The sequence below is a fragment of the Neoarius graeffei genome, chromosome 1 (genome assembly GCF_027579695.1).
Source record: "Neoarius graeffei isolate fNeoGra1 chromosome 1, fNeoGra1.pri, whole genome shotgun sequence".
Lineage (NCBI taxonomy): Eukaryota > Metazoa > Chordata > Actinopteri > Siluriformes > Ariidae > Neoarius > Neoarius graeffei.
In genome coordinates, this window is record NC_083569.1 from 19,462,677 (window position 1) to 19,482,601 (window position 19,925).

The 19,925-nt window shown below is 43.8% G+C and overlaps 6 non-coding genes across 6 annotated transcripts; 3 read left to right on the forward strand and 3 right to left on the reverse strand.

Moving 5' to 3' along the window:
- Positions 1 to 3,154: 3,154 nt before the first annotated feature.
- Positions 3,155 to 3,271, forward strand: LOC132896601 (U5 spliceosomal RNA). The gene has a single exon (XR_009656105.1). It is a non-coding gene; the product is annotated as a U5 spliceosomal RNA (small nuclear RNA).
- Positions 3,272 to 3,426: 155 nt separating this feature from the next.
- On the forward strand, positions 3,427 to 3,618 carry LOC132897757 (U2 spliceosomal RNA). Its single transcript, XR_009656373.1, has one exon. It is a non-coding gene; the product is annotated as a U2 spliceosomal RNA (small nuclear RNA).
- Positions 3,619 to 5,089: 1,471 nt separating this feature from the next.
- trnar-ccu (transfer RNA arginine (anticodon CCU)) lies at positions 5,090 to 5,162 on the forward strand. The gene has a single exon. It is a non-coding gene; the product is annotated as a tRNA-Arg (tRNA).
- Positions 5,163 to 12,772: 7,610 nt separating this feature from the next.
- Positions 12,773 to 12,963, reverse strand: LOC132898710 (U2 spliceosomal RNA). The gene has a single exon (XR_009656575.1). It is a non-coding gene; the product is annotated as a U2 spliceosomal RNA (small nuclear RNA).
- Positions 12,964 to 16,813: 3,850 nt separating this feature from the next.
- Positions 16,814 to 17,002, reverse strand: LOC132899026 (U2 spliceosomal RNA). Its single transcript, XR_009656614.1, has one exon. It is a non-coding gene; the product is annotated as a U2 spliceosomal RNA (small nuclear RNA).
- Positions 17,003 to 17,193: 191 nt separating this feature from the next.
- Positions 17,194 to 17,308, reverse strand: LOC132896513 (U5 spliceosomal RNA). Its single transcript, XR_009656072.1, has one exon. It is a non-coding gene; the product is annotated as a U5 spliceosomal RNA (small nuclear RNA).
- Between the last annotated feature and the right edge of the window lie 2,617 nt (positions 17,309 to 19,925).

The following is a 19,925-nucleotide window of genomic DNA, read 5'->3' on the forward strand; positions in this document are numbered from 1 at the left end:
AGGCGGGGGCGGCACGGTGGTGTAGTGGTTAGCACTGTCACCTCACAGCAACAAGGTCCTGGCTTTGAGCCCAGCGGCCGACATGGGCCTTTCTGTGTGGAGTTTGCATGCTCTCCTCATGTCTGCCTGGGTTTCCTTCGGGTGCTCTGGTTTCCCTCACAGTCCAAAGGCATGCAGGTTAGGTTAATTGGTGGCTCTAAATTGACCATAGGTGTGAATGGTTGTTTGTGTCTATGTGTGAGCCCTGCAATGACCTGGTGACTTGTCCAGGGTGTACCCCACCTCTCACCCATAGTCAGCTGGGATAGGCTCCAGCTTGCCTGTGACCCTATAGAACAGGATAAGTGGCTACAGATAATGGATGGAAGGGCTACTCGGCGGTGTGTATGACTGGTAATTACTAACATTGGTATGGTGGCAGGCACACACAGGACAGTAACCATCAGAAAACAACCTGATGGGTTTCTTTATGTATCCACACTCTATGCCTATGGGGCTCCACTCGCTTTTGGGTGCAGGAGCGCCGCTATTACGTGCATTATTCATTTTGATAACCGTATAATAAGGACCTGAAAAATATGTTCATCTTTTATGAGCAAACTCTAGAAAACTCTTTAATGGTCTTTCATAACACAATTTCTTAATATTAGTATGTTGATAATGATGATGTTGAGTGTTTTAAATATTTCCTCAATTGCACTTTTTTTAACGAAACCTCAATTGTCTTTTCAAAGTCAAAGCTTGAATTCCCAGAGCTACATGCGCTGCATTCGGATGAGGAGTCCGTTCCCAGGAGGTTCTAATCCCACTAGGTCTTGATCCTGGGTTTTCGTACCAGGCAGGGTATTCATTGTATTATATTTTTTCAAAATGATATTATTTTTCCAAGATGGGTTTTTTTTGTATTCTTATCTCAGCAATGTGCACGGTGGTGTAGTGGTTAGCGCTGTCACTTCACAGCAAGAAGGTCCTGGGTTTGAGCCCCGTGGCTGGCGAGGGCCTTTCTGTGTGGAGTTTGCATGTTGTCTGCGTGGGTTTGCTCCGGTTTCCCCCATGGTCCAAAGACATGCAGGTTAGGTTAACTGGTGACTCTAAATTGACCGTAGGTGTGAATGGTTGTCTGTGTCTATGTGTCAGCCCTGTGATGACCTGGCGACTTGTCCAGGGTGTACCCTGCCTTTTGCCCGTAGTCAGCTGGGATAGGCTCCAGCTTGCCTGCGACCCTGTGGAACAGGATAAAGAGGCTAGAGATAATGAGATAAGATGAGATCACAGCAATGGTGAAATCGAATTTGTAAATTAAATCACTGCCCTGACTCTACTCATCAGGCCAGAGCTATTCTCTTTCTATGTCTGTTTTGAACAACATAAGGAAACAGTAATGTAACTATAATGGTAAAGAAATAAAACAAAAGAGGCTGGCTATGATATAAGAAAATTCTACAACCCAGAAACAGATGGGAGCTCTGCTTTTAGGCAGTGCCTCAATCTATATACAGAGGCTCCAACTCTCCCGCCGTGGGTGGGAGATCTCCCGCTTAAGGGAACATTTAGAAAATCCTCCTGACCTCCCGCTGACAACATAAAAATCTCCCACCCGCCCTTACTACACATGATTAGTTAAAAAATATATAACTTGATACGTTTATGTTGACGAAAATTAATAGTTGACTTTCTGCTTTTCATGTGTCTGACATTGTATGGGTGGACTCAAGTGTGTACCCCGTGGTATATGCCAATTCCCCGGTCAGTACACTGATCGGCGTAACGGGGGGATTGGAGTGAATGCCGGAGGCATGCGCATGCAGCTCAAGCGCGCATATGAATGGAGCGAAATTTGGACGACCCTATATCTGACAAGGTTAGATCACCAGACCAGACGTTAGATTCTAACGAACTTGTCTGACTTTTTTTGTCTGATTTTTACTAACTTAGACTTAGAAGAACATCATCAGAGGGTCTACCACTGGCAATTTATAATAGTCATATTTGACATTAACATTGACTTTAGGCATATTAAAGTTTGGTCTATAGTCACTGGATTTATCTAGATCTGTTACTATTAATAAGATTTAATTGACACGAAATGTGGTGAATCATTTATATATATATATATATATATATATATACAGGTATATATACATATGCTCAAGGGCACTTCAGCCCAAAGCCACCCCATGTTAACCCAACCACATGTCTTTGAACCGTGGGGTTAACCAGAGCTGACACAGGGAGAACACGCAAACTCCACACAGAAAGGCCCCCACCAGCCGCTGGGCTCAAACCCAGAACCTTCTTGCTGTGAGGCGACAGTGTGAACCACTACATCCCCCTGCTGCCCAAGTTAATACAGTTTTAAAGTCTCCCCGTCAGGAAATTGAACCCCTGTCTTCTGCGTGACAGGCAGAGATACTGTCCACTATACTAACGAGGATGACACAATAACCCTCATTTATCAATCTAACGTAGAAACCAGAGTAGATCAAAGTGTAGAAATCACCGTATGACAGGGTTCATGTGTGATTCATGAAACGTTTGTATCTTGCCAATCACAGCGTAAGAATGATTGGGCATTGATAAATGTTGAGGGTGAAAACCATTGTCATTTAAATATCACAATCCTAAATATTATCGGTTTAGAGGCGTTGCTCCTTGACTTTACGACATGGAGAGGTGTAATATGGTCAAGAAGAGAAACTTATCTGCCCTCAGAATAGAAGCTTTAACATCACAAATCCGATGGAATAAATTATTTCTATTTGGCAGCCTGAATAGTAGCATCACAGGAAGGCAGGAAAATGTGGTATGGAAAGCACTTACTGCTGTGGTCAACAGTGTTCCTGTCAATAATCAAACTCCAGCTGATGTTTTCATATTTAATTTATAGGCCTACATTCATGATATTGGACAGATCACACAGCACTCAACTGTTCCTTTTCAAAATTCAACACCCCCACACCCCACTTGCTTATCTATCTATCTATCTATCTATCTTTCTTTCTTTCAAAAAAGTTCGTTGGTCAGACATTTCTCTGCCTGTGTGCAATCGCTAGCAAAGCTGTAAAGGTGTAAGAGATTGGCCCAGGCCACCTTACCCTATACCAGCTTTCTGCACCTCCAATCCAGTGTCACTAACCTAATCCAGTGTTAAGTGTAGATCAGGTTTCTCTTCATTGGCGCATAAATCTTTTGCCTTTTACTAAAGATTTCTGTGGAGGCTTTGCTCTGACGGAGCTGAACATTTTTGGTCAACAAATGTTAGAACTATTGATCTTTTTGCGTTGAAGCACTCGCTTCTCTCACACACCCCACAAGCCGATGTGTCTCTTCAAAATGATCCAGCTGTTGGTGGCGGAGTCTGTGTTTACCTTTCTCGATTTTAATATTTGGAAGTGGTATATTTAAAGCTATTGACTGCAGTAAGTTATCACTTCTCAGCCTTTTGGTTAAGATCAAGTGTAGTAGGTGTTCTTATCAATTTAATATCTGATATGTTCTCTAAACAAGGATGTTATATCAAGCAAAAATTTTTTAGAATGGTTGGTTGGAATAGGGGCTTGTTCTTTTGGCTACAGCCATCAACATGATGTTATAGTACCTCCAGGAATGGTACCTTTGTTCAAAAAAAGTTTTTTTTCTTTATTTAACACACTCTTTTTAAATGAAATTGATGAATAGGTTTTTTAGAGTAGTGATTTAAAATAGGAATTTGGTTCTTTTATTCAATATGCTCATGTGGTATTATAGTAGATTTAAGAATAGTTACCTTATTTTAGAAAAGAAAGAAAAAAATCTTTATTTTGCCTGCCCTAACTTTTTCCCTATTTTCTGGTTTTCTCCATGCTCAACAACACAGGTGTAGAATTGGGTGTGGGTGGTATGGGCGTGTCCCTACCAATATTTCTGATTGAAGAAAAAAATCCCGCCCCGTGCGCGGGACACAAAGGGTTACTGTAGGTTTCCACTGGGTGAAACACCACGCCCAATTCACTCATGAATATTCACTCTGGGGGCGTGGTCACGAAAACAGCAAGCCCATGTCAATTAGCAAGTGCGGTTGCAGTGCAGTGAGCGGCTGCTCGCGAGCAAACTGTCCTTGAGGAATGTAGCATTAGATTAGCTTGTAAAATGAATCAGTGAACAACAGTTCGGATTCAGTGTGTAAAAACGACAACAGATGAATATGACTGTTTTCTAAGTTTGTGTGGCATGTAAATAACAATCCGACTTGATATCTACAACAACTGGAGTTCATTAAGGTCACAAAGACATTATTAAATCATATCAGATTGTGCTAATGTTGGCTAATATTGCGCCGAGTCTTGTTTGTGAAGTGCCTGCAAACTTTAGCAGCCCGCTAACCCTGAATTTGAAGCGCTTCAGTTAAGACCTGCAGAGCCCTGACCAAGTTCCTGTAACATGACACATGTAAACAACAACAACAACAACCTGATGGTGATGTGGACATTGTTCGTGACCCAGACACCTTTTAATCAAATCAAACATTTTCACAGAATCAGCAAAACAGCCTCCGCCATCTTGATCAGAAATGTTTGGTTCCTCCGCCTCTCTTTTGAAAACTTTTTTAAGCGTGTTCTGAATTGAAGAAACACATTTTACACAATTTCCCTTGACCAGAACACTATGTGTGCTTCAGCAGAACCCTGTCCCTCCCTCCCCCCTGCGCTCTGGGCTCAAGGACACAACAGAAGGGCAATAATATAACAACAACCAATCAGAATTCAGATACATTCTGTTGCCAAGTAAAATTATAACCTTACAACATATCAAAAAAGTTCTCGAGCGCTCGTGCTATTTTACCGTGAGACCAATCACTATACACATAGTGTATAGTGAATGGTCTCACGGTAAAATAGCACAAGCTATTTTACCGTGAGACCAATATTACGGTCTACCCATAATACTGAAATGTCATTACGTTGCAAGCGTTTGACTTTGGTGCAGACCCAGCAAATTATTTCAAACTGAGCAAACACAAAAGAAGTTTCTATCGCGGAGATGAGAGACGGCCGAGGAACGAGCCTAGCTATTTTTGAGTGGCTGCCCTTTTTCATCTTGTTGTGGCAGAGCCCCAGTGGCCTAATGGATAAGGCACTGGCCTCCTAAGCCAGGGACTGTGGGTTCGAGTCCCACCTGGGGTGTGAGGTCAGCAGAGTGGCGCAGTGGGAGTCTGCTGGGCCCATAACCCAGAGGCTGATGGATTGAAGCCATCCTCTGCTAGTTGGTGATCCTTTTACTCCAACATTTTCCAGAACACAGCTTTTGCAGGCTCCAGACCCACAGAAAGTGAGAGGTCAGCAGCAGGAGCATGCCGGGCCCGGAGGTCGATGGATCGAAACCATCTTCTGCCGAGTCTGCCAAATTTTACTCCAACGTTTTCCGTGACCCAGTGATTGTGGGTTCGAGACCCCTGTGGGGTGTGCAGAGTGGTGCACCGGAAGCACGCTGGGCCCAAAGCCCAGACGCCGACACAGTCCGCTGCTCTTTCTAGCCACTTTTCTTCCCAAAATTCCCAGCAGAGGCAATAAATGTCATCTATCTGTCTTACTAGAAATTTGGTTGCTGGCCTCGAAAATTGTCCATCAGGAGGCCTGATTTTCAGTGCTCTGTCACTAGTTTGCCATTGGTCAGTGCTTTGTATCATGCAGACAGGCACATGGGCATTATGGGAGTGAAATAAGGCCCACCGCATCTACCAATTGTTGTCACAGTATGTTACCCATGTGTACGACTCACAGATCAGAGCTCTTTGGGCAGCAAAGATCCTGGTCAGTGAATCAGGAAAAATCAGAGTGATTTCATGGTTTTCTAACTTTTTTCCACATGTTCTTCTTAAGCACAAGACATAAAATGTAATTAATCAAGTGCCCTGAATTGTACACGTACAGTTGTTCATTTTCTGTACCCATGAGCTAACTCAGGGGTAATCCAGACACAATCACACCTCTGGGCTATTCAGAGTTTTCGCTTGACCTTCTCTAGGTCTAGGGACTGGGGCAGGAACCCGGAGCACCCGGTGCAAATCCTCAAGGCACGAAGAGATCGTGCATGCTCCAGGCATAAAGGCTGCCGGTCACCCACTAGGCTCAAGCCCAGACCCTGCTCGGTGTGAGTTGACACTGCTAACCACCGCAACATTATGCGGCCTATGTAAATTCAGTACAAAGCTGTGCTTTCCAGTGTAAAATCGCTTGGCTACGACTGGCAGTGTACATGCTTCCAAAGAAAAGTCTACTTACTTAAGTCGGGGTAAAATGCCTTGTGAGCAATTTGTGACCGGAATGAGGACGTGCTGACATTAAAGTCGGACGTTGCAAGCGTTTGACTTTGGTGCAGACCCAGCAAATTATTTCAAACTGAGCAAACACAAAAGAAGTTTCTGTCGCGGAGATGAGAGACGGCCAGGGAACGAGCCTAGCTATTTTTGAGTGGCTGCCCTTTTTCATCCTGTTGCGGCAGAGCCCCAGTGGCCTAATGGATAAGGCACTGGTCTCCTAAGCCAGGGACTGTGGGTTTGAGTCCCATCTGGGGGTGTGAGATCAGCAGAGTGGTGCAGCGGGAGCATGCTGGGCCCAGAGGCCGATGGATTGAAACCATCCTCTGCTAGCTGGTGGTATTTTTGCTCCAACGTGTTCCAGAAGACAGCTATTGCAGGCAAGGAGTGGGCAAGGAGATGTTGTGATTATTTAACAGATTGTCGGCTACACAAGAAATCCTGCCTCAGCCAGCCCCAGGATGTTTGTGTGCCGCCACCAGCCTTCCATCCCCTGCCCCTGGCCCAGTGGTTTGAGGAAGTGCATGCTAAGGATGGTTTCGGCCATGGACCTCCACTGTGCGTTTGGATGTGTTCCACTTCATGAGGCGGTTCGCTGACGGTCTCACCACAGAACACCATCCACTGTATGGTACGTTCTGTTCTAAATTGTCAAGCATAATTTTTGAGTGGGACAAGCAGGATATCTGTCATCTGAAGGAGGCCAAGCAGGCAGAGCTGAAGAAGAAACACCCTGGCTATGAGCCAACAGATGCTCAGGTGTTGGCAACTATCAGCACAAGTGAGCTAGCGAGGCACTGCCACAGGACAACCTGGGGGATAGAATAGACCCGTGCACTCATCAAAAGTCTGCTTGACTCCATGTGGCAGCTGGTGGACAGCACTGGACTGCACCTCATCAATCACAAGAGCATTCCTCGAGTGTGGGAGACACAGCAGAAACACCTTGCCTGCATCCAGGATCCACCAGGAGTGCAACTGTACACCAACACTGGGTCAGGGGTGGAGAAAGGGGACAAGACACTTGATACTATTTTTTCCTCTTTTTCTCTTCTTTTCGCCCTTCTTTCCCCCCTTTTCTTCTTTTTCTTTTTTCTTTTCTTCCTCCTTTCTTACAGTCCATTATGCCCCTCGCCTGGCCGGGAAGGCAGCTATGCCAGCCACTATACCACCAACGCTGCAGGCCTACCCTGGGGACACATGCCTAAGTGCCAATGCTTCTGTATTTGAGGCCCAGGCAACAGCTGATCAGCCCAAGAGCTGTAGTTTCTGTAGTGTAGTGGTTATCAAGTTCGTCTAACAGGCGAAAGGTCCCCTGTTTGAAACTGGGCAGAAACAGTGGTGGGTTGGTTTACTTATTCATTCATTTTTTGAGCGACTGCTGAGCTGTGATCTCTGCTCTGACCGTGCCAACTACAGAAGCAAGTGTTTGCTTTTCACCAGCCAAGGTATGGACACATTTGCTGAACAATTCTTACACAGTGACTCTCCAGTTCTCTGTTTGTGGACAAACATACACCTGTCGCTTGTTGCCAATGAAAGGAAAACACGCAGGAGCCTGTGTTGTTCACGGCTTCATGGGTCGAACGTGCGCAGGGGCAAACTGATGTCATTCAAACCTGCAAACAACTACTTACGGTACGTTGGTCGTGGAAAGCGGAAGGAACAGTCCTCAGTCACCTCCTTGGCCCATCCAAACAAGACATTTGATTTCTTCCCATGATGTTGTTACAGCGCTTTTCGATGCTGAACCTCATCACACTCAACCACCAGCTCATCTCTACAATGCCAAGGCCGTGCCCCTATTCTCGTGACAAATGTTTAAGTGTGACCCGCATTCTTCTTGAGGCCCAGGCAAGAGTTAACACACGCGTGGTTTCCGTATCGTATTGGTTAACACGTTCGCTTAACACAAGAGCGGTCCGCGATTCGAAACCGGGTGGAAACGGTGCTTGTTTTCTTGAACTTGGCAGCGAACAAATGTCGAGCAGCCATCTCTGCTCTGTCCGTGCCTTTTGGAACAATCCCAAACCGAGACGCTGAAAAAGCTTCGCGTGTTTTCTGCTGTGCAGTGGTTTCCCCTTGCACCTAACAAGTGAATAGACACTCTTGAGAAACCTGGCAGAGCCATGCTTTGCCTTTTGAGCTCTGCTTTCGTTAACGTCCAGTTATCGCCTTGCTAAAATCAGGTACTCTCGAAACAGCCAGAAAGACAGACCCTTAACGTGACCGGATTGCTTTCTGTGGATTAGTGGTTGTCATGTTCTCCTACGTGCAGACAACCGTCGGGACAAAACCTCGTTTGAACGGTTTCCCTGCCTCTCTGGTTTTCCGTCAAGGTCCGTGATGGCTGCTTTAAAAACAAAATCGAGCATTAAATCTACATTTCTGTTGACTGTGGAAGCATGGACATTGCAATTGGTCACAAGGAGGTGGTGTTCTCAAATACCACTTGGTTGTTCATTTACGGAGTGAGGTCAGGTCAACAGGGCTGCACACGGCATCAGAACGCTGCAAATTGGCATTGACTCTGGAATGCTTCATCGTGTCTCAATGAGTATTTGCCGGCCAACATTCAGACACATTTGCTTATTAACTCTCAAACCGTGACTGTGCAGTTCTCCATTTGTGGAAAATAGGCAAAGTAGCTTGCCGCCAATGAAAGACGCCCACGTTTTTGCAAACCGATGCTATTCGACTACTTGCAACGCGAGCGGAAAGAAGAAGGAGCAGCCCTCGGTTACCTCCTCGGCAAGGCAGTGACAAGCAACGGATCCGTTCCTGCTGTTTCCTCGCCATGCTCTCTGCCTTTCATCATAGCAATGAAGCATTAAAGGGCGTGTGTTGGCTGGGAATCTAACCCAGGTCAGCTGCTTGGAAGGCAGCTATGCTAGCCACTATACCACCAATGCTGCAGGCCTACCCTGGGGACACATGCCTAAGTGTCATTGCTTCTGTATTTGAGGCCCAGGCAACAGCTGATCGGTCCAAAAGCTGAGGTTTCTGTAGTGTAGCAGTTATCATGTTTGTCTAACACACAAACAGTCCCCGGTTTGAAACCGGGCAGAAACAGTGCCGGGATGGTTTATTTATTTATTTTTTGAACTCGGCAGTGAGCGACTGCTGAGCTGTGATCTCTGCTCTGTCCGTGCCAACTACGGAAGCAAGTATTTGCTTTTGACCAGCGAAGGTATGGACACATTTGCTGAACAAATCTTAAACAGTGACTCTACAGTTCTCTGTTTGTGGACAAATATACACCTGTCGCTTGTTGCCAACGAAAGAAAAACACGCAGGAGCCCGTGTTCTTCACTGCTTCTTGGGTCGAATGTACGCAGGGGCAAACTGATGTCATTCAAACCTGCAAACAAGTACTTACATTGCTAGTGGAAAGACCAGTCCTCAGTCCCCTCCTTGGCCCCTCCAAACGAGGCATTTGATTTCTTCCCGTGATGTTGTTGCAGCGCTTTTCGATGCTGAACTTTGTCACACTCAACCACCAGCTCATCTCTACGATGCCAAGGCCATGCCCCTATTCTCGTGACAATTGTTTAAGTGTGACCCGCGTTCTTCTTGAGGCCCAGGCAAGAGCTAACACACGCGTGGTTTCCGTATTGTATTGGTTACCACGTTCGCTTAACACGAGAGCGGTCCGCGATCCGAAACTGGGCGGAAACGGTGCTGGTCTTCTTGAACTTGGCAGCGAACAAATGTCGAGCTGCCATCTCTGCTCCGTCCATGCCTTTTGGAACAATCCCAAACCGAGACGCTGAAAAAGCTTCACCTGTTTTCTGCTGTGCAGTGGTTTCCCCTTGCACCTAACAAGCGAATAGACGCTCCTGAGAAACCTGGCAGAGCCATGCTTTGCCTTTTGAGCTCTGCTTTCGTTAACGTCCAGTTCTCGCCTTGCTAAGATCAGGTACTCTCGAAACAGCCAGAAAGACAGACCCTTAACGTGACCGGATTGCTTTCTGTGGATTAGTGGTTGTCATGTTCTCCTACATGCAGACAACCGTCGGGACAAAACCTCGTTTGCACGGTTTCCCTGCCTCTCTGGTTTTCCGTCAAGGTCCGTGATGGCTGCTTTAAAAACAAAATCGGGCATTATCTACATGTCTGTTGACTGTGGAAGCATGGACATTGCAATTCATCACGGGGAGGTGGTGTTCTCAAATACCACTTGGTTGCTTGTTTACAGAGTGAGGTCAGGTCAACAGGGCTGCACACGGCATCAGAACGCTGCAAATTGGCATTGACACTAAATGTCACTTGAACAACCTTGAAGGACACACCCCTTAGGAGGCATGCTTTGGTTTTAGTTTTGTTGCAGAATAAATTTAAAAAATCGTTAAAAACGTGCTCCAATTTGCAAAACAGAAGAAGCCAGAAATGCCAAATAACTTTTAAGCATTTCGCATATGATGTCACTTCTCTGAACAAACAGTAACTTACCAGGAACGCGTTCGTGTAATGGTGGACTCAAAGAGCCAAACTTTACCAAATAAACAGAACATGTTCTCATATCATCTCTAGCCGCTTTATCCTTCTACAGGGTCGCAGGCAAGCTGGAGCCTATCCCAGCTGACTATGGGCGAAAGGCGGGGTACACCCTGGACAAGTCGCCAGGTCATCACAGGGCTGACACATAGACACAGACAACCATTCACACTCACGGTCAATTTAGAGTCACCAGTTAACCTAACCTGCATGTCTTTGGACTGTGGGGGAAACCCACGCGGACACGGGGAGAACATGCAAACTCCACACGATAAGGCCCTCACCAGCCATGGGGCTCGAATCCGAACCTTCTTGCTGTGAGGCGACAGCGCTAGCCACTACACCACCGTGCCGCCCGCAGAACATGCTCCTGGTCTCATATTAAAATACAATTTAGACAGTAAACTATTAAACATGTCTAGTCTTATCAGGTATAATTCCCAGGGGTAATATAATTTTCAGAAGACTGGCATTTTAACGGAAACAAAGGGTTTGGGACGTGACAGCTTGCTTTACCAAAAGGAGCATACAGTTGAGACAGTCTGTGCGTGTGAGTTCAGAAGCCACAAAGAAAGGCTTCAGAGGTTCCACTGAGATTTGAATTCAGATCACTGGAGTCAAAGTCCAGAGTGCTAACCATTACACCATGAAATTAAGACATAGCCAAAGACTTGTTTTCACTGTCAAACCTTTGAATGATATAATGAAATTCCAGCAGCACATGATTGAAGGCTTTACCTGAAATCGTCAACCTGTTGGAAAAAAAATTCTCGGAACCCTGACTGCTGGCTACATGGTTAATCATTCGTTGTTGTTTGTATTAATTTCTAGTTTTGTAATTTATCAACCAATGTCAACAGGCAATTGACATTGTAACCACATGATAATCCAAGTCAAACGTCACATGTCGTTCCACGAACTAAAACTTAATATTTTTACATCTAAAAACATAAAATACCTACTGATATTGTAACATGTGGCAGATATTCACAACAAACTGAAAAAAAAAACAAATTTATCTGAAAAGGCATGCTAACTGAAGCTTCCATTTTCACTCACATGCAGGCAAAACTCCCGACAAGCATTCACTAAACACAGACCATGAGCATAAAACCCATGGCCCGTTAATAACCTGCGATAGCAAATATCAGAAGTGGGATTCAAATCCACACCTCCAGAAAAGACTGCAACCTAAACACAGCACCTTACACTACTCAAAATCTAGGTTATACTTAACCAGGTTAGTGACACTGTATTGGAGGTGCAGAAAGCTGGTATAGGGTAAGGTGGCCTGGGCCAATCTCTTACACCTTTACAGCTTTATTAGCCATTGCACACAGGCAGAGAAATGTCTGACCAATGAGTGTTTTTGATGGAAAGAAAGAAAGAAAGAAAGAAAGAAGGGGTTGGGGTGTTGTGTGATCTGTAGCCTCGGTCACAACCAGCCGTATGTGCTCCTACGGCCGGTCTACGTGCAAAAAACGCAAGAAACGCACGGAGGGTGCGCGTGTGACGTGCTGATTTTTGAACCGTAGACTGGCCGCAGACCGGCCGCAGAGGTTCTTTGTCATGTCAAACAAACTCTACGGGCGTTTACGGTTTTTTCAGGTTGCAAGACAAACTTACGGCCAACGCGCATCTTTCTCCATGAACAAAAAAAAAAAAAAAAACGCAGCGATTTGGGAAACGCCAAAAAATCGTACAGCCGGTTGTGACCTAGGGGAGAGAATTACTGCAGACTAACGGCCCAGTAGCTTGTTGAACATGGAGAAAACCAGGAAATGGGGAAAAGGTCAACCCAGCAAAGAAAGAACTTTTTTCTTTACTTATTTTTTAACAAGACAATTTCTAGATCTACTACAATATCATGTGAACAGATAGAATAGAAAAAGCTCTATTCCCACTCATTACTTTAGAAAACTCATTTATTATCTTTATTTAAATAATATATCAAATAAGAAAGCTGTTTCTTTGCATTTAGAACAAGGGACTATTCCTAGAAATACTATAAAACCAGATTAATGAGTGGAGCAGAAGAAGCAAGCCCCAACTCCAGCTCTTTTGTTGAAAAATCTAATTAATATAACATTTTCAGTTAAATAACATGTCAGATATTAAAGTGATAAAAACAAACACTATGCTTCATCTAAAACAAACAACAGAAAAACCACAACTTACTACTGTCAATGGCTTTAAATATACCACTTCCAAATATTAAAATCCAGAAAGGTAAACACAGCTAGACTCCACCCCCAACAGCTGGATCCTTTTGAACAGAGACATCGCTTTGGGCTTTGGGCGTGTGTGTGGTTTCCATGCAAAAAGTTCGACGTTTCTAACATTTGACCACCAAAAATGTGCAGCTCTACCAGAGCAAAGCCTGCAAAAATAAGCTGAACTCATTAACATTCCTCTCCCCGGAAATCTGTAATATATAGATTGAGGCACTGCCTAAAAGCCCATCTGTTTCTGGGTTGTAGAATTTTCTTATATCATAGCCAACCTCTCTTGTTTTATTTCTTTACCGTTATAGTTACTATACTGTTTCCTTATGATGTACAAAACAGACACAGAAAGAGAATAGCTCTGGCCTGATGAGTAGAGTCAGGGCACTGATTTTATTTACAAATTTGATTTCACCATTGCTGAGACAAGAATGCAAAAAAAAAACATATTGGAAAAATAATATCATATTAAAAACTAAATATAATACAATGAATCCGCTGCCCGGTACGAAACCCCGGGATAAAACCCCAGTGGGATTAGAACCTCCCGGGAACGGACTTCTCGTCCGAATGCAGCGCATGGAGCTCCGGGGATTCGAGCTTTAACTTTGAAAAGATGATTGAGGTTTTGTTAAAAAAAAAGTGCAATTGAGGAAATATTTAAAACACTCAGCATCAACATTATCAGCATACTAATATTAAGAAATTGTGTTATGAAACTAGAAAGACCATTAAAGAGTTTTCTAGAGTTATAGTTTGTTTGTAAAAGATGAAAATATTGTTTTCGAAGTGTGCACGTTTTGCACGAACCAATGGAAACTCAGGCATGGTTCCAGAGAGCAACGAGCAGGCCAGGAAGGGCAGTTTGGGGGGCTTGCCGTAGTTAGTTGGACAAACCCTCAAACACAGCAGGGGAATTAGCACAAGTGGTACAGTGCTTGCTTAGTATGTAAGCGCTAGTGAGCTTGAGGCCCACATTCTCCAAAACAGTAACTGCCATCTTGCTTGCTTTTAACAGAGAAAAACTTTCTTGTCATCTTGCAAACCATCTGAATCATCTGCACTTTCAGCCAAGTCAAGATCAAATTTCTTTTGCCACATTCAAAGCAGCACATCTGTGAAAACAGTCAGTATTTGGATTAAACCCACAACCTTGGCACTGTTTGCAACAATGACCAAAATCAACTAGCTGCATACTACTTTTCTGCTGATATGCTCCTCTGATGAGCTCCGAATGTTAGCTAACACAGATTCCTTTCAGTTTGCTTGTCTTTATTTCCTGAATTGCTGACTGACCTCAGTATCTCCGACTCACATTTTTCAACAGGGTTGTCATATTCCCACCATCCACTATGAAATTCTAACTCTTGCTTGTGTGCAAAGTCAGCTGAGACAGCTTTTACAAAGTGAAAATATGATGCTTACCTGCTTGTATTAGCAAGGAGGTCCGGGTTCGAGCCCCGGGGCCGGCGAGGGCCTTTCTGTGCGGAGTTTGCATGTTCTCCCCGTGTCCGCGTGGGTTTCCTCCGGGTGCTCCGGTTTCCCCCACAGTCCAAAGACATGCAGGTCAGGTTAACTGGTGACTCTAAATTGACCGTAGGTGTGAATGTGAGTGTGAATGGTTGCCTGTGTCTATGTGTCAGCCCTGTGATGACCTGGCGACTTGTCCAGGGTGTACCCCGCCTTTCGCCCGTAGTCAGCTGGGATAGGCTCCAGCTTGCCTGCGACCCTGTAGAAGGATAAAGCGGCTAGAGATAATGAGATGAGACCTGCTTGTATTCTTAAACCTGCTGATGAAAAGCTTGCATCTGTCCTGAAAAGGCACTTTTCACCACCTTCTACCCAACTGCTGTCAATGAACAATGAAGCAACAAATGCTTCCTGAGGCATGCCCCAAAAGTGTGAGAAGCATGCCAGGGACTCCATGTCAGGAGATTGGGTTGTTTTAGTGGCAAAACCCTTGAAGCTCACCAACTGATATTCAAGCAAATGGGAGTCAGAATACACTCCCCCAGAATAATATCCACTTCTGGGCAATCGCTCACTTGAAAATAAACAAACAACCAATGGAAACTCAGGCATGGTTCCAGAGAGCAACAAGCAGGTCAGGAAGGGCAGTTTGGGAAACTCCCGGTATTTAGCTGGACAAACCCTAACCAGCTGCTGGGGAATTAGCTCGAGTGGTAGAGCACTTGCTTCGCATGTAAGAGGTAGTGGGATCGATGCCCACATTCTCCAAAGCAGCAGCTGCCACCTTGCTTGCATTTTGGAGAGAAAAACTTTCTTGTCATCTTGCAAACCATCTGAATCCTCTGCACTTTCAGCCAAGTCAAGATCAAATTTCTTTCACCACATTCAATGCAGCACATCTGTGAAAACAGTCAGTATTTGGATTAAACCCACAACCGTGGCATTGTTTGCAACAATGACCAAATCAACTCATTGCACACTACTTTTCTGCTGATATGCTCCTCTGATGAGCTGTGAAGGTTAGCTATCACAGATTCCTTTCAGTTTGCTTGTCTTTATTTCTTGAATTGCTGACTGACCTCAGTATCTCCAACTCACATTTTTCAGCCAGCTTGATATTATTCGGGCATTACGAGCCCAATTGTAGTAAAGGAAATTGGGAGGTGCCTGACCCCCACTGTCTTTTGACATCTGTAAGGTCTTCATCCTTCTCCGAGGTTTCTTTCCATGCCATATAATTTTTGACAGAGATCCTTCAACATCTAGACTGACTTTCCTATTCATCTTAAGTGGCAACATTTGCATAGGGTATAATATCTTGGGAAATATATTCATTGTAATCAAACTTATTCTACCCGTACAAGACATCAGACGATCAAACCACCTGTTAAGGTTATCTTTAACAGATGCTACAATTGCTTTATCTCATCTCATTATCTCTAACCACTTTATCCTGTTCTACAGGGTCGCAGGCAAGCTGGAGCACCCAGAGGAAACCCACATGGACACCATGCAAACTCCGCACAGAAAGGCCCTCGCCGGCCACGGGGCTCGAACCCGGACCTTCTTGCTGTGAGGCAACAGTGCTAACCACTACACTACCGTGCCGCCCCAGCCTCCAACTTGTTATAGCTAATTTTATACCCTGAAATCAGGTTAAATTTTGCCATATAGCAGGCTCTTACACTGGGCTTTAGGCTTTCTACATACTTTCTAGCAACTTCTGTCTTCTTATTGCAAATTTTTTTAGTCAATACTATTACAAAAATCAAGATTTTTTTCTTTTTTGCATGAAATGCAAGCATTGTTTGTTCATGAAAATCAATATCTCTAATATTGCACACATCCAGAACTTTCATGGTTTGGTGGCATCGGTGAGAACACTGTATTGGAGGTCCAGAAAGCTGGTATAGGGTAAGGTGGCCTGGGCCCATCTCTTGCACCTTTGCAGCTTTGTTAGCCACTGCAAACAGGCAGAGAAATGTCTGGCCAACAAGCGTTCTTGATAGATAGATAGATAGATAGATAGATAGATAGATAGATTAAAAAAAGAAGGGGTAGGGGTGTTGTGTGATCTGTTTAATGAAAAAGTAGGGAAAATAATTACTGCAGACTAACAGTCCAGTTGCTTGTTGAGCATGGAGAAAAGTTAAACCAAGCAAAGAAAGAATTTTTTTTAAGATAACTATTTCTAGAACTACTCCAGCACCATGAAGATGCATAGAATAGTAAAAGCCAGCCCTAACACTAATTTTTCACTGTAAAATATCCATCTACTTTTCTTATAAGGAAAACACAACAAACATTGAAATCATCTATTAAAGAAAAAAAAGGTATCTTTCTTGAACAAAAACTCCATTCTTGGAGACACTTCAATACTATAGAATAAGCCCCTATTTTAGCTCACTGTTATAAAAATTTGCTTGATATAGCATTCTTATTTACAAAACATATCAAATATTAAACTGACAAAAACAGATACTACACTTGAGCTTAGCTAAAAAAAAAAAAAAAAAAAAAAAAAAAAGTGATAGCTTACTGTAGTCAATAGCTTTAAATATACCACGTCCAAATATTAAACTCCAGAAAGGTAAACACAGCTAGACTCCGCCCCCAACAGCTGGATCCTTTTGAAGAGGGACGTCACCGTGTGTGTGTGGGGGGGGGTGTTTCGATATTTCTAACATTTGACCATGAAACATGTCCAGCTCTACCAGAGCAAAGCCTGCAAAAATAAGCTGAGCTCATTAACATCCCTCTCCCTGGAAATGTTTAGTAAAAGGTGAAAGATTTCCGCGTCAGCGAAGAGAAACCTGAGCTGCACTGAACACTGGATCAGGTTAGTGACACTGGATTGGAGGCTGTGAGGCTCTCAGCCAAGGGTGCAGGCTTGGTATTAACATTGGTGGGGACAGAAACCCAATGCCAACCTCCAGTGGCGCCAACTTCCGGTCAACATTAGAGTCACAATATTTTGCTCCGTTGTGTTCCAGCAAGCATGGTGGTGTAGTGGTTAGGGCTGTCACCTCACAGCAAGAAGGTCCTGGGTTTGAGCCCCGGGGCCGGCGTGGGCCTTTCTGTGTGGAGTTTGCATGTTCTCCCCGTGGGTTTCCTCCGGTTTCTCCCACAGTCTAAAGACATGCAGGTTAGGTTAACTGGTGACTCTAAATTGACCGTAGGTATGAATGAGTGCGTGAATGGTTGTCTGTGTCTATGTGTCAGCCCTGTGATGACCTGGTGACTTGTCCAGGGTGTACCCTGCCTTTCGCCCGTAGTCAGCTGGGATAGGCTCCAGCTTGCCTGCGACCCTGTAGAAGGATAAAGCGGCTAGAGGAGATGAGATGAGATGTTCCACCAAAAGAGATCCATCATCTCTCCAAAGTCCAGACTTTTAAAATTTGAAGTTCAGAATTGTACTAACTCAATAATAATAATAATAATAATAATCAATTCATTTGATTAATTGCAAATCTTGCATGTGATGATTAACTCATTCTACCAATTTGCAAATGTGTTTTAAGCGAATAACGCATTGACTCGGGAGGGTGTATGTTCCTTTCCCTCATAAATGGAAGTGAACCCTGTCATACGGTGATTTCTACACTTTGATCTGTGCTGGTTTCTACATTAGATTGATAAATGAGGGCTATTGCGTCATCCTCGTTAGTATAGTGGACAGTATCTCCACCTGTCACGCGGAAAACCGGGGTACATGAGTGTTACATTTAAATATAAAAATTTAGTGCATGAGTTGTGCGTCTGTGTTGAGAGTGCATGAATGTTACATGTAAATATAGAAATGTAGTGCACAAATTGTGTGTGTGTGTGTGTGTGTGTGTGTGCATAAGTGTTGTGTATGAGTGAGTGTGTTACATGTAAATATAGAAATGTGGTGCATGAGAGGGGTAGGGGGAGAGTGTGTGTTGAGAGAATGCATGAGTGTTGTGTATGTATGAATGTGACAATTATTAATCAATGTGTACTCCCACCAGTAACACACAACATCTCACACACATTAATATAAACATCACACAGATATTTTCTCTATATCTATCTATGTGTGCACACAGCACAAATCCCACTGTAGCCAGATATCTATAAAGACGCATATTTATCTATACGGTTGCATTTACATGCAAACAAAGGTTTCAGTCACTGAAAACGAATACTTTCGAAAACCCCAGGCAAAGTGGAGATTTCTGGAAACTCAGGAGATTTCTGGAAACTCTGAATTGTCTGAGGACAGAATTGTAACTGTATGTCTACAAAGTGAAAACTTGAAGAGAGTATAAGAGATGAATAACTTACCTCCCAAATTAATCGCACATTCACATAGTTCGGAGGTTGTTGTGTTGTTGGACTAGAGCATGACTATCTGATACCACCTGCTGCTTGAACACGCGAAATGTTTATGTGCTACGGTAATATGCATCCCCGCAGAAACCAAATTGGCGGAACAAAAATCCAGCGGGCGGAACTAACATTTCATGGGACATATCGGTTTTATTATTGTCCGGCCCTGGGGTGGCCAGGGCGGGGCCAAGGCATGCTCTGGGGTGGCCACGGTCCCTCCTGGCTCCCCCAGCTCCACCCCTGGATATAGTCATAGAGAATTGATATCTGAATAGTTGAAGTAATAAGTAATATACAGTGTATGTATGTATGTGTGTATATATATATGTGTGTGTGTGTGTGTGTGTGTATAAGGAAGCTCAATAATCAATTTATATTGACTAAAGTAGAGGGATGGGATTAAATAAGTTTTTACTTCAGCCCACTCCTTTTTGGACATGTAAACTCAAAACTGCTTAGTGTGTCCTTGTTTGTACTTTTGTCTTGTTTTCTTTTGTTTTGATTTTGATATATTATTATTACCTATATTATTTAAGGTTTATTTTCTAATTTAGTGGCTTTTTACGTGTTCCTGTTGCAAATGCTGTTTTGTTTTTCTTGTTATCTGCTTATTTATTCATTGTTTGTTTACATGTTTGAAATAAACTATCATCATCATCATCATCACTGCAACCGCACTTGCTAATTGACATGGTAGGCAAAGTTGCTGCTGTTTTCGCGGCCACGCCCCCAGAGTGAATATTCATGAGCGAATTGGACGTGGTGTTTCGCCCAGTGGAAACCTACAGTAACCCTTTGTGTACCGCGCACGGGGCGGGATTTTTTTTCTTCAATCAGAAATATTGGTAGGGACACGCCCACACCGCCCACACCCAATTCTACACCTGTGTTGTTGAGCATGGAGAAAACCAGAAAATAGGGAAAAAGTTAGGGCAGGCAAAATAAAGATTTTTTTTCTTTCTTTTTTAAAATACGGTAACCATTCCTAAATCTACTATAATACCACATGAGCATATAGAATAAAATAACCAAATTCCTATTTTTATTCTCTACTCCAAAAAAAACCATTTATCAACTTCATTTAA